The sequence below is a fragment of the Toxorhynchites rutilus genome, chromosome 1, assembly GCF_029784135.1.
Source record: "Toxorhynchites rutilus septentrionalis strain SRP chromosome 1, ASM2978413v1, whole genome shotgun sequence".
NCBI lineage: Eukaryota > Metazoa > Arthropoda > Insecta > Diptera > Culicidae > Toxorhynchites > Toxorhynchites rutilus.
The window spans coordinates 81824807-81839530 of NC_073744.1; the positions used below are offsets into that span (position 1 = coordinate 81824807).

At 36.4% G+C, this 14724-nt stretch overlaps 1 pseudogene; it reads left to right on the top strand.

The window, feature by feature from the left end:
* The first annotated feature begins 9184 nt into the window (after positions 1 to 9184).
* On the top strand, positions 9185 to 9403 carry LOC129763702 (U4 spliceosomal RNA; annotated as a pseudogene).
* Positions 9404 to 14724: the final 5321 nt, after the last annotated feature.

The following is a 14724-nucleotide window of genomic DNA, read 5'->3' on the forward strand; positions in this document are numbered from 1 at the left end:
AAATGTGACGAACGTAGGTTCATCAACCCTAACATGTAATACAAGTCTCCTCTTGTATTGCTGGCTATTATGCTTGCTATTGTAGAACAAGTTCAACAGAAGAGTGAAATTTACATAAATAAATAAGCGCCACTTAGCATCTGTCAGAACAAGTTGGCTTTATAGTACATTATACATCTTGTAATTGTTTCTTATTTCATATCTCACAGTTTGTTCACTTGAGTGCTTTTATTTCGTTTTTCTTTCCTTTCGTTTTCAGGCACTTTTGAATAGTTGTTGGCTGTTGAAGACACGACTGGATTATTCTTCATGCAGGCGTTGAAGATGCTGTCGCTGTGATTGCTGATGGTGATGGTGATGATGTTGATGACGTCAACCGAAATTAGGTAGGAGGAATGCAATGACTTTTTGATTAAAATGGATTTACAGGTGTTTTAAAAATTGAAAATCTATTTCGTGTTTGTGTCCGTTCCCTCCTTGATGAAAAATTACTCGGCCGGAACGGAATCGAGCCTTAACCCTTTCTCTACGGCAGTGTGCTCCGTCGGAGTGCCACCGCTGAACATTGCGCCGAAATGTATGCACATCGCGCTCGTGTGATCGATGTGCAGTATCACTCTCATGTCGTCTAAAGCAATGCTTGTACACAAAGCTCATCGCGCGGATGTCGTCTATGGACGAAACTTGTAGCGAAAGGGTTAAACTCCCTTCCCGTCATCAAGAAATTCGGCTATGGAAACAAAATATCACCACACGTAATTTCAGAACCCTTTTTTGTTTTGATGTGTTGTTGTGGTGTAGTTGACAAATGAAAGAGTTGCTCTAAATCAATGTGACTTACTCGCTAATAACTGCAGCCGCGTCAGAGTTTGCAACAGCTAAACACTAAAGGAATCTATAACTCAACGTTTGTTGTCGCGCTTCTAGGCCGACTAGTTACTCAAAAGCTCAATAAATGACGCTATGCGACTTGAGCAGGCGATATGCGCTGTGTGATGAACCGCATACCTCACACATAGTTTTATAACGCCGGTCGAGCGTATATTGTTAAGAGTCGTCGTGTTTGTTTATCTTAGTTTACGCTTTAACCTGATGTTCCTTCCTCCCTCAATGATTTTACACTCCTTCTTGTGCACAGTTCTCGATTAGGCTGCTGCCTTCATGAAAACGGTTTATTTTTATTCTCTGTTCTGGCTTTATTGTCCTTTACCTCTCGGTACTTCAAAGTCCTGATTGATGTTTTGCGGCGATTTGTATTTGTTTTATGGCTTTCGTTATTTGACCGTCCTCATACGAGATTACTCATTTGTTTCACAAAAGTGCTCTATTTGAGGCACACACCGTAAATGCATTTGTATGCTATAAATTTACTGAAAGTAAGGATAAAATATATAAAAGGAGATATTATAAAATATCACACAAATATCTGAGATAAATAATGTGCAAATAAGGCGAACGTTGCGAATATTGACCAGATGCTTAATTCAATAATACACCATAATCAAATAGCATCTGTTTTTTTTTTATTCCAACCGCACGCTTAGCAGCACTAATTCCAAGTATTTTGACGGCTGCTTCCTGGGGTACGATCTGGTTGAAAATGAAATAAATTTGCTGCCCTTCGGAACACAAGCTAGTCCATTCATTCATTCCTACTGAAGTTTCTAGCCGGCATGAATGCTGCACATTTTTCCATTCAAACTTTTGTTATTGATGGGCCCGAGAGAATTGCTTGTTGACTGTAGCTGATTCCGAACATATTCACTTGGTTATTCTAGTGAATGTTTAGAGACTTTTGACTTTCATTGTTACATCTTTGTTATCATACGAAACGGAATATCCCGGCAGCTCCTTTGTAACTTACATTGATATGTAACTTACATTGATATTCAAATGTTATTTGGTTTAGAAAAATACTATAGATTTTTTTTTATAATGTCTTCGTTTGAAATACGACTAATTTCATGCCATTTCGACTGGCCGTGGGCAGCACCACCATCTTGAATAGCAGTGAAACGTTGTGGGTAGTATTGCCACACGTACAGATTTATCTGGAAAGGTACAGATTTTTTCGTTATTTTTGGTACAGATTCTGTACGGTACAGAGTACAGATTTTCGTAAAAAAGTACAGATTGATACAGAATTTTTCCGCGTGTGAATTTTTTTACATTCGAACAAAGCAACATTAAGATACATGACAATTTTTACGCCGCAGTATCGCTTGGAGCGATTTTTTAAAATTTTTATTTCATGATAGTTCGTTATCTAGATTCAAAAAAACTATGTATAAGCATTATAAAACACATAAAGGACTTGCAAATGTAAATGTAGTATTTGTATTTAATAAATAAGTATTTTTTCATGCTAAATTTCTACAACGAATATTTTCGATTGTACATATTTTTGGACGAAAAGAAAGTACGAAAGTACGAATGTACGATGGGAAAGATTTTTAACCCGTCTGGTACAGTTAAAATGTGGCAACACTGGTTGTGGGTGTAAACACATGGGTCTTTTAAGCAACTTTGCACACTGGAAATATTCAAAAAAGAATTAGACTACTTTTTGGAAATGGTCAAAAAAAATTTCTTGATTTTTCACAAAAAATTATAACTCGAAAACTATAATATCTACAAATTCTGGTCAAAGGATGAAATGTAGGAAATTGTTGAAGTTTTCAAAAAAAAATAGCAAAATTTTGCTAAAAAATATATTTTTAAAATTAAAACTCATTTTTCTCAAAAACGCATTTTTTTTAAATTCTCATAAAAATATATGAATAGTCCTTAAAATTTCCAACAAGTATACATCGAAAGATGGGCACTTTTACAGTTTTTCTCAAACAGCTTTTTCATGTTTTCCTTCAAACAACTGATGCAACTAATTCCTGCATCACAGTTGTCGGTAGCGCAACGTCGACCAGTGAGCCCAGTACATCGCTGGTTGAGTCGACCGGAAAGATCAACCGCACCCACTGACTGAATAAAGAATCAGAACTGTAAAAAGGTCATACAATAGAAAACAGCATATTGTGCAAGAGAACGTGATAGTGCGAGCAGGAAATTTATTATTCACATTTAGTTTGAACTGCTGAAATTGTATTTAAAAATTAAATTTTCATTAATTCTATAGTAGTAAGAGTGAGAAAACAATGCTTTAGTGATTGCGCGATCAATTAATTAGTCCTACAACCTCCTTAGAAAAGTACATAGGAACCTATAGAGAACCTGAATTTGCAAAGCATAAAACGAAAGGCCAGCAAAAAGGTTAACTGAGGTTGAATCCTACAAAATCAGATTGTTACTCGATAGCGAAGAGCTACTACAGTAAGTAGAATTAAGCGAACTAAACATTCCAATCTAATCTTCCACGTTGATAGGATTTCGTAACTCTAGATGATACAATAAAGTTTTCACGAAATTAAGAAGCCATTCGTTTTCTATCACCAACAACAGTTGAGTTCTCCGACCTCATAGCGGATACACTACCATTGTATATGGTGGTGGAGTTCGAAGCGCTTCTGACAATGGATGATCCAATCGGTGCGGTTAGGTGTTTGTTAGTTCGACCGGACCTGGCCATATTTATCGGCGATGAATGGCGAACACACGTTTGCATTGCAATTAAAACGTGTGATGATGTAGAACAAGCTTATTATTCTCGCGTTTGACATGTTTTTGACATGTTTCCAAATAGAAAAAAAGGAAAAAGAGCATGCAAACCGCCATAATTTATGCATGAAAATGTTTCGATTTAAACATGCACAGTAACTTTAAAAGAAACATGGAGAAGTTGTTGTTCGAAAAACTTTTTTTTCTTTTCTCTTTAAAAGTACCCATCTTCAAAATATATCTTTTCAATGATTTTTTTTTTTCAAAAATTTGTTTGATGTATTTTAGTAAAAATATAAATAATTTCCTACATTTCATTCTCTTACTAAAATTTTGTATGTCTGATAGATTAACGTGAGAAATTTTTAGAAATTTTGCGTTTTATTTTTTCAACATTTTTTCAAAAAAATTGAATTTAAAAGCTATGAGATCTACAAAATGTTGGTTAGAAAATGATATTTTTCAAAGAAACCATTCATGTTTCTTTGAAAAATATCAAACAAATTATTGAAAAAAATAATTGAAAAAACAAGAAGTGGGTTATATCTGTGATATAACCGCAAGGTAAACGTAGAACTACCGTTGGATCGGTAATCATTTATTTGAAATTGCATTTGAATCAATTTTTGATGCATGAATGAATGAATATTTTGAAAGATTGCTGAAAGTTTTTCTGTTAGTGTGTGGTGGATGAGTATAATTATGGAATTGTTATTAACATAAAATTCAACTCTTTCGAACTTGTTGGTGGTCCCGAAACGAACCGATGGAAATTGAGTGGTCTTGTAAAAGCAACTGAAGATGTTTGATACATGATTACTTTTTGTTTTCGTGAGAATAACACGTGATTTTTCATGATTACTCCATGCGCAGAATAGAAACTGAGGGCGCCATTTCACGGTGAAAACGAAATAAAGTCTTATAACCTTGCATAAACTCATTTCGTTTTTATCGTGATGTGGCAATTTTACATGACTGTTCCATGCGAAAGCAGAACAGAAACATATGTTATTGCATTGCACATGTCGGGAACACCAAGTCGAATGCGTAAATGGGTGCGAATATTCCTTCGCTCGGACGCATTCACACGCAAACAATTTTTCATGACTGTTCCATGCGAAAGCAGAACAGAAACTGATGCGAGTAAAAGTACTCACGCCTCGCGTGTGTCCGCTACGATTTTCCAAACACTAATGCAAGCGAGCAAAAGAAATCACAGCTTGCATGTATTCGCTATGACGATTTCTCCAGGTGCCTAGATTTTGCGTCCGTGTTCGGGAACACATTGCGATCACCAATCATCATCATTGAGCTAGATTGTTATGATTTCAAAAGCTTGCTTTCAAAGCAATTTTTAAGCGATTTTTTGGACCAATAAGTGACAAACATATAATTCGTTGACATTTTATCTTTCGAATGAAGTGATTATTATACCACTCCGTTCAGCCGGCAAAGAGGTATTAACGTTCAAAACCTTGCAGTCCAGCGTCACCCTCTCGGTTTCGAAACTTTGAAATTACACCCCGGTACAGAAATGAAAGACGTAGTCCTACGTCAAAAAAATATTTTGAAAATTAAAATTCATTTTTCTCGATAACATGTTTTTTTTAAATTCCGAAAAAAAGTTTTAAATAGTCCTTACAATTTCCCACAAGTTACCTATACATCGGAAGATGTTCACCTCTACAGCAATTTTCTTTGTCAACAACTATTTCATGTTTTCTTTGAAAAATTCATGTTTCAATCGTAACGTTTTTATGTATAAATTACCACTATTTACATGCTCTGCTGACTTTTTTGTATTTAGAAACATGTCAAGAATATATCATACGCGAGAATTTATACACCAAAGTGTTTGTGTTTTCAAAAAAAGGTCTGTTTTGTTTTCAAAAAAAGGTCTAATTCTTTTATCGATATTTCAAGTAGGCGAAGTTTTTTAAAAGAAACATTTGTTCACATCCACAATGATTCACTGCTATCTGAGATGGTGCTGCCGACTCCTAAGACGAGTTCATCGTTAGTGGGATGTAATCACAATCATATATAATATCGTTTAAAGAAAACATTGTGTAAGGTACACCGGGGCAAGTTGAAACGATTTTTTCGAAGTTAAACTTGAAAGTTATCTTAAAAAATCACTAAATCAATAAATTGAAATCTGTTTGCAGCATATACAAAATATGGCAGATGACTTCTGATAAAAAATAAGGATTCACACTGGATTTTTCGAAAAATATCAATTTTTAAAATGTTTAGTTTTCATATAGGGGTAGTGGGGCTAATGTGGTCACGTGGGATAAAGAGGTCACCTGCTTGTTTGGTAGTATAACTATTGGCACCGTATTGATAGTCATCTTATGTTTGAAGAATTTAATGACATTTGAGTCACCCTGTTCTACAGTGGAGCAGTCGCATGTCAAGATATAAATAAAAACAAAAAACGCTCTCTCGGTAGCCATTCGGCCGTAGTTTTGTGCGTTTCGAATTTAAGGAATTTTTAGTGAAATTTAGTTTATTTGACCTGACATTTGCGTCAAATCAACAGTTTGGACGACTGATCACATGTTCTAGGGGAGCTGAACAGATATTGCATCTCAGCGATTATTCCGCATATTTCGCATTTCGTTGTTTGGGGGGCAAAGTGGTCAGTGGAGGATTACTACTGACAACGTTCTGTTTTCAAAAACTGATATACCTTATCACCTTCTGCTCCTAAAAGGGTCCATTTTGTGGTTTTGACCCTGGAAAAATATACCACCCCAACCAAAACTGAGCCTCATTTTGAAAAGCGTTATTTGTTTCTTACTACGTTTTTGTACGTATAAGAAAATTTCAATTAGGATTCTAGGTGAATAGGCCTAGCTCATTTCATACATCTGGAACGACAATAAGTTGAGCAATAATATTCTTCGAAGAACGGAAATTTTAGTGGTATGTGGACACAGGAAATGGGAATTTTAGTGGTATGTGGAAACAGAAAATGGGCATGTCCCTTAGGGTGACCACATCCCCCCCCAGTTCCCCTACATTGTTTCCATTTGTTCTGTAGAGCGGGGTAATTTGAAACGCGGAACCAGCATGAGTTTAATGTCCGGTTTTGCTTCTCGAACTATCTACAATTTATTTATGAAACACTTAATTGAATTTGGAAAAAGAGGTTTTGGTACACGTGAGATGTAGGGGAGTAGACGCATAATGGATACTATATACTAGAAATCAATATATGAAACAATAACATCAAGAATACTATTTTAGACGCTTTCATGTCAGAGTAGGCCACTTAAAATGACCACTAATGAGGTTTATTCGAATACTCAAATATCACGTAACGCACTCAGAAAGGGAGGAGGGGATGCCTTGAGGAAACTTATTTAGAAATAAATTCAAATAAGTCTAAGCATTATAATGCAAATGACCATTGGTTACATGTTATGCAGGGAGTCTTAAATAGTAAAATAGTAAACATGTAAACAAATCACCTTACGTAATATTTTAACGACCCCTTGTTCCAAAATTAACAATTTGAAGTTGTATAATGTCTGTGTATCCTTAAATTATGCAGAACATACTGAGGAACAAAAAATGGATGATTCTTATTTTTTTCATTTCATTCATTCATACAACAATCACCGACAGAAAACTTCCGGCATCTGCAGCAATGTTCAAAAAATAGTCGATTTTCACTGGTTTCAGCTTACCCCAAGGTTGAGTTAAAATGCTCAGGGCTATACGGAAAAAGATCTTTCAGTTTAGTTTTCAAAACCACTACACTTGATTATTCCTATTTGATTACCTGATGTGCAATTCTGCCGATTATTGTGAAAGAATCAGTGTTTTCGGACCGATTGAGACAGCGAACAAAAATGATTTCAAGAACAAGGAAAAGTAAACGAAGGCGCGGATTGCGTTAAGGATTGCGTCCAATATTCTGGTAATGGCTGTCATAAGGTGGGCTGAAAGACAATATTTGCTATATATATTTTCATAACGTCAATCCATCATTCCTAGTAAAAGTTATGGCTTCCGTTTTAACTTACCCCGTACTTCAACTTGCCCCGGTGTACCTTATATCTAAAAACGTGTCTTAGAAAGAGTTATAGAGTATTGATGTATAAACGTGAAACAATATACACTGAGAAAAAAATAGTATTCTTTTTTTATTTACAAAAAAAAAACTTTAATTTGCAAACTTTTAAAATATGTACTTTTTATTTTTTTTATAAAATATAAATCATATAGAATATTCAAAAAATTAGTTCAAGATGGTAAAACTATTTTGGACAAACTTTGTGGAACATCGAATTTTTATGAATTTTCGAAACTTCGAATTTTTGTATGTTAATAATCAACTTTTGCAACAAATTATGAATACTGATGTAATTTTAAACAAAAAAAAGTCCATTATCAATCTCCTTCTAGATGCAGCCATTCTAGAGATATTAAAAAAATATTTCTAATTTATTTTCTTTTTTGTAATTAAAAGTTCCTTTTAATATGTTTGTCGTATTATACTGTAATGTTCATGAAATTTAATGAATTTGCTTATAATTACAACTTTTTCAAATACATCATTATGATAAAAATATATTTTTAGAAGTTACGTTAGAAAACATTTCAATACATGTGGGTTAATACAAAACGTAGCGATATTAACACGAGGTTATAATGGTACGTGGCAAGTTCTACGATATGATATCGAGCAGGATGCAGATGGCCTTACATCTTACACAAAAATGGTGTATCGAAGATGGTCTGAATATAAATCCCTCAAAAACAATAATTATTCATTTCACCGAAAAGAGGAAACTACATCTGCAGTTTCTAACAGTTCGGCTGAGAAGTTCATAAGGTTGACGTCTAGATGGCGCCACTTGCAAAAATCCACTTGACTATCACAAACAGGGATGCCAGGTGTTTTTTTTTCAAATATCTTCAAATGTCTTCACATGGTACGAAAAAATATCTTAATGTCTAATGTCTTCACAGTAATATCGAAAAAAACTAAAATTCATAGCTTACATTTGGACAAAGTTTAATAGCTTATTCAATGTTTATATTAACTGGCATTGCTATATAACGCATTTCTCTAGACTTGTCTTGAGCTTTTGAAGTTTATTTCAATAAATGTGAACAATGAATATATTTCACAACTGCGAACTAAATTTCATGAGTTTAGAAATGATAATTAGTCTAATATATCGTTGATTGAGTGAATATCGCCCCAGTTTTTCCGCAAAAACCGAATTCTGATAACTCAATTTGTTTATTTCAGCTTTGAAGTTTTGGTTGTAACTCAAACTAAATCCATAAAACTGATTATTGAAACGGTATGTAACCGGAAAACCTTCGTTTTGTGAAGTGGTCGTTTGAAAGATCTAGGTTAATCTATTGTATAATATAGGTCCAAATTAATAAAAATACAATGTCACAATCAATCGAATTTTCTAGCGCAAATGAACTAATGACATCAGAATTTTAAGTAAAAGCCGCTTTGTTGTTGAAATCATTCTATATATTTGTGGATTTTCTGCTTGGAAGAGTTTAAAAAAAGTGAGTGAATGAATCTGAGACTAGATTTGCGCAGTGGCGATATCATAACCATTGAGGTTTATCCAAAGTGTGATTATTGCTAGTTGAAAACTAAAAAAAACCCGAGGCAAAAGTCTCCATTGATTACCAAGAACAAGAGTAAACAAGTGACACTGATAAAAAAGCGAGCGAATGACACTGAGACAAAAGCTCTACTTCTTTCGATGATTTTTTCGGCCAATAGATGAAAATTTATGGAAATAATATATCTAAAAAATTCACATACGCTATTATACTGAAATGTCTTCACATATTTCATAATGTCTTCAAAATGTCTTCACAATCGAATGTCTTCACAGTAAGTCAAATGTCTTCAAAATTAAGACGTATCTTCAAATCTGGCATCCCTGATCACAAAGCACCATCTTTCAATGGATACGTGTCAAAATTTTACAGCAATCAGTCGATTGTTTCGTGAGTTACAGCATTGAGAGTGAAGCAACTTTTGTTATTGTGAAAAAAATGGAAAAATCACAAATCAATCAAAACGATGGCAAAATTGCATGAATTGGGATTCGAATTGCTTCCGCATCCACCGTATTCTCCAGATCTGGCCCCGGCGACTATTTTTTGTTCGCAGACCTGAAGAGAATGCTCGTTGTCAAGAAATTTAAGACCGATGATGACGTGATTACCGAAACTGAGGCCTATTTTGAGGAAAAACTGAAATAGTACTATAAAAATGATATCGAAAAGTTGCAAGATCGCTATAATCGCTGTATCGCCCTCGAAGGCAATTATTTTTTTTTTCCAAAATATATTTTTATTAAGGCACATGTGGCGTTAGCCTGACGGGGCCGGGAGTCCAATATTTTGACAATTTTTGTCTTACAACTATGTTAGTAATATGTAACCGATTACTCGCGGTTGGCTCGAGGTTAGTATTACAAGTGTTCTCATAATTGGTATGTTGCAGTCTTCGATGTTCTATACGTGTGCCCGACACGGGCTACTTCCTATTGGGATGCAGCTGACCATTAATCAGCAACGCTCCCTAGTCTGTACCCCATATCTAGCGTGGTGCGTCTTTCTCGACTCGAGGAATCCAGAAAATGGTCACTAGCCGGCGCAATCATCAGTTCGTGTAGAGTTGTCATGAGCGGTACAACCTTTGGCTCTTGTTGAATGATCAGTGGACTGCACAACCTTTGGCCCGTGCATCTGTAAACAGTGTGTGTATGTATTGCCGCGACTAAGTAAAAGTTTATCGAACGGATAGGAGGGATATGAAACGGGGACACAACGAAGGAAACATCATTAAACGTTGACATCGGCGTTTCTGAGGAACAGGTATAGATGAAGCAGAAGATCAGGATCCCGGCTACCTAAGATATCCCGGACGGGGATATCCGATTGTCTGCCTTTTGCTCTCAGTGCTCTAGAGAGCTGAGAGCGAGCAGCATGGAACCGGATACACGACCAGACAACATGCTCGATGTCGTGGTAGCCATCGCCACAATCACAAAGATTGTTTGCTGCGAGCCCAATGCGATAGAGATGCGCGTTTAGGTTGTAGTGATTGGACATAAGCCGAGATATCACGCGAATGAAATCACGACCTACATTCAATCCCTTGAACCATGCACTCGTCGAGACCTTAGGGATAATCGTGTGTAACCAACGACCGAACTCATCTTCACTCCACATGCGCTGCCAACTAACGAGTGTGTCCTGACGAGGAATGTGAAAAAATTCGTTATAAGCAATTTGCCTTTCAAAAAGTGTGCCTTCTGAAGCGCCCACCTTAGCTAGCGAGTCCGCTTTCTCATTCCCCGGAATCGAGCAATGAGAGGGAACCCATGCTAAGGTAATCTTGAATAATTTTTCGACCAAAACACTCAATAGATGTCTTATTCTTGTTAGGAAATAAGATGAGCGTTTATCAACTTTCATTGAGCGGATTGCCTCTATTGAGCTGAGACTGTCTGAAAAAATAAAATAATGGTCGATGGGCAGTGTTTCAATGATCCCTAGAGCATAGTATATCGCACCCATTTCTGCGACATACACGGAACAAGGATCTTTGAGTTTGAAAGAGGCACTGGAATTTTCATTGAAGATGCCGAAGCCAGTGGACCCGTTTATGTATGAACCGTCAGTAAAGAACATTTTATCAGATCCAACTTTCCCATATTTTTCCGAAAATATCGACGGAATAACATTGGAGCGTAGATGATCTGGTATTCCATGGATTTTTTGTCGCATGGACAGATCAAAAATGACAGAGGAATAGCAAAAGTATGGGAAGCAAACTTGGTTGGAGATGCCTGGTGAAGGGTGCACGTCGTGGGTAAGGTACTCATGGTATAAAGACATAAAACTTGACTGGCAATTATGTTGAATAATAAAATTGAATTTTGTAAAAAAAAACAATAGTTTTACTGTGTTACCTTATAAACTTTTCAGCCGAACTGTCGAACATCTTGGAGGAGAGGAAATGAAATGCAGCGTTTCAGTGTAATATCTCGGCGTAATCTAAGTCAGATAAGTATAACTATGCTGGATTCTTTGGCATTGCGGTATAGAGGGAAATGAACAAACAGATGAACTCGCATGACGCGGCTTAAGCTCACCCTTCACTGATCCAGAACCGTTCTGGGGAATCGAGATGATTGTGTGTTGAAAAGTGAGCTGAAAAAATTGGAAGACCGGGAAGTGACGGCCAACTGGATGGCAGTACAACTTAACCAACTTAAAAAAAATATCACGCCGAGTATTAAAATTACTCAATTTGCTTAGCAATCAATTGCTAAGTCTTAATAAGAAAGACTTCAGCACATTCACTGGTCTTATAACAGGACACTGTCCGAGTAAATACCATCTCAAAAACATAGGTTTTGTACAAGATGATATTTGTCGCTTTTGTAATTCTGAAAGTGAAACCTCGGAACATTTGCTCTGAAATTGTGGAGCTCTAACAAGACGCAGACTTCTACACCTTGATAAGGCTATTCTGGAGCCCAAGGAAGTTTGGTCTGTATCGCCGATCAGGATTATAAATTTCATCAGACAGATTATTCCTGATTGTCACCTATCTCGCTATAACTTTCAGTCTACTTCTTCATCAATAGGTAGTAGATAAGCTTGAAGCGTAGTAAAAAAGGGGCATACCACAATAGTTCAAAATAATGGACGCAGTGGTTCACACCCAATAAGGAAATAAGCCAAATTAAAAAAGTTAATGATCAACCCTTTTCAGGCTCACCGGAACTAATCTAATAAAGAGTAATTTATGCAATTTCTTGGCATTTATGAATAATATCCGAAATGAGAAACAAAAAAATTAAATGAAATGAATGTGTAGTCCTACGTCCTGAGCGGTCGTGTCTTGGATACAACCCCCTACAATTTTTTAAGCTGTTACTTTTGATGATAAAAAACGACATTAAATTATGCGCCAATTTCTGAATATAATTACTATGAAAAATGAAACTTATGACAACTGCTGACTTGTACTTTCGAATATCGTATAAGTAATCAATATATTAGAAACCGAAAACAAGCAGTTCCAATTTCAAATTTGACAGCGATTGACTACAATGTATTACGTGTTTTATTTTGGTGGTATTGTTTCGAATAGGCAATATCGGTACAATTACTCATGAAACCATATCCAGTTTCCATTGTATGTACTAGTATAAGTTCATGAATGTGGAAAATAATATCCACTGCCATTCTCGAAACTACATCAAAATCAATGCAGTTGAAATTTGAATTAAATTTCATTGAACAAAGTGAGAAATACGAAACATGAAATCACAACGAAAAAGCAGCGGTAAATATAAGACCTCGATGACGGTGTGATGACGATTTTCACCTTTTTAGTGTTCGCTCGATTCTGAAGGAAGAGAAATATCGATATAAATTTCAATTTATCCAAGTCGCTTCACTCGCGCGAGATAAAAATGTGTTACTGCTTCTGCCGGCTTGAATCAGCGTCTTTGATTTGCTGTTGCCATTAATGCCCTCTCGGTTGTCAACCGACAACAGCCCATTTAGGAGCTCTCGATTTAGTTAAACGATTACTAATAAAACCTATAACGTTTACGATTATTTTATTCAAATTGTTCGTCTGGTGAACAGTACCATGCATGCTGGATTTGGAATGACGGTTGCGGCGAGGGTGCGATGAACGTATACTCTGCAACCTGACTGCGGGACGTCGTTTCTGTTTGGTGTAGGCAGACATGGGAAACAAATTTTGTGGCATTTCGGAGAGTGTTCCTTTCCCGTAAATTTGTGAACATACCCAGGCTGAATAATTAATTAATTGACCTGCACAGGCGTTTAGCGATGTCGAAATAGTTTATTTGCCCGCACGGGAATTCGCTAAGCATTCCTGCTTTTCCTAGCTATCATGGTAGCGTAGACGGAGGATGTTAGATAACTTAAAAAAACACTCACCTTTGAATTTTTGACAGATTTCGGTTTTATAAGTATGTTTTTTTAGCGTCAACAAGCATATAATAGTTTGGCTCTCAACAAATATTTTCTTGCGTCACTCTCATCAATAACTGGTTGAGATTTCGATGTCAAATCACACGGTTGGATTGTATTCTCGAACCAGTATGAGTTGAAGAAGTACGTCGAACAAAACCAGGGTTCAGTCCGACACTCCCACGATTTGTGCGGCTAGCATCGTCAAACAATAAACTAAGGAATCGTGTTGTAACTACGCATATACGATGCATGTAGCTAATACGAAAATTCGATTTTACATTGAGCCAATTAATTCATATTTCATTAAAAAAAACCAAAAAAAAAGGCAAAATTACTGTAAAACGTTGAAAGCAAAGCCTTATGAGAGACGATGAAAAATTGCGAATATAACGGACCATACATAGGTCAAAAGCAAATATCACAGAAGCCTTTCATTGATATTCGTTTCGAAGTTTATAAATAAAACACCTCAGTGGCAGTGGTTTAAATCTTCTGAGGACGACGAGTGTCCGAGAAACGGCACCACATCATGTATAAGCCAAAATTCATCGCAAAAAAATAAACACAAACAAAAATCTAGCGCTAAAGCAACCCAGGCCCTGTTGTCCTGGTGTTGAGAAAACCTTTTAACCTTGTTGGAGAACTTGTTACTTAAAGACGGAAGGCCACTCGTTGGTTGCCCACTCAGTACCTTCCCGCGTTCCTCGCTGCTGATTCTGCCAAGCGCGAAACCCAAAATTGGAACGGTCTCTCACGATCGCATGTGACCGACCGATCGGCTGTGCACATCCCGCTGTTACAGACGTCCATTGCTGCTGATAGTCGAAACAAAATCTCATGCATTTGGAGCAGGCGCTCGATCTTCGGCCAACGATAAAGAAAGCGAAGCCTCTTGAGTATGTGAACCAAAAGGCGCAACAAAACGCACCACTGAAACACGGTGGGCCGATGCTCAGTGGAAATTAATTTTATATTCGAAACCTTGAAGAAATTACATTTATTGAAGTGTTTTAGCAAACTTTAGTAGGGGAAGTGGGGGCATAGCGGTCACCCTTTTCGAAGAATATTATAGTTCAACTAATT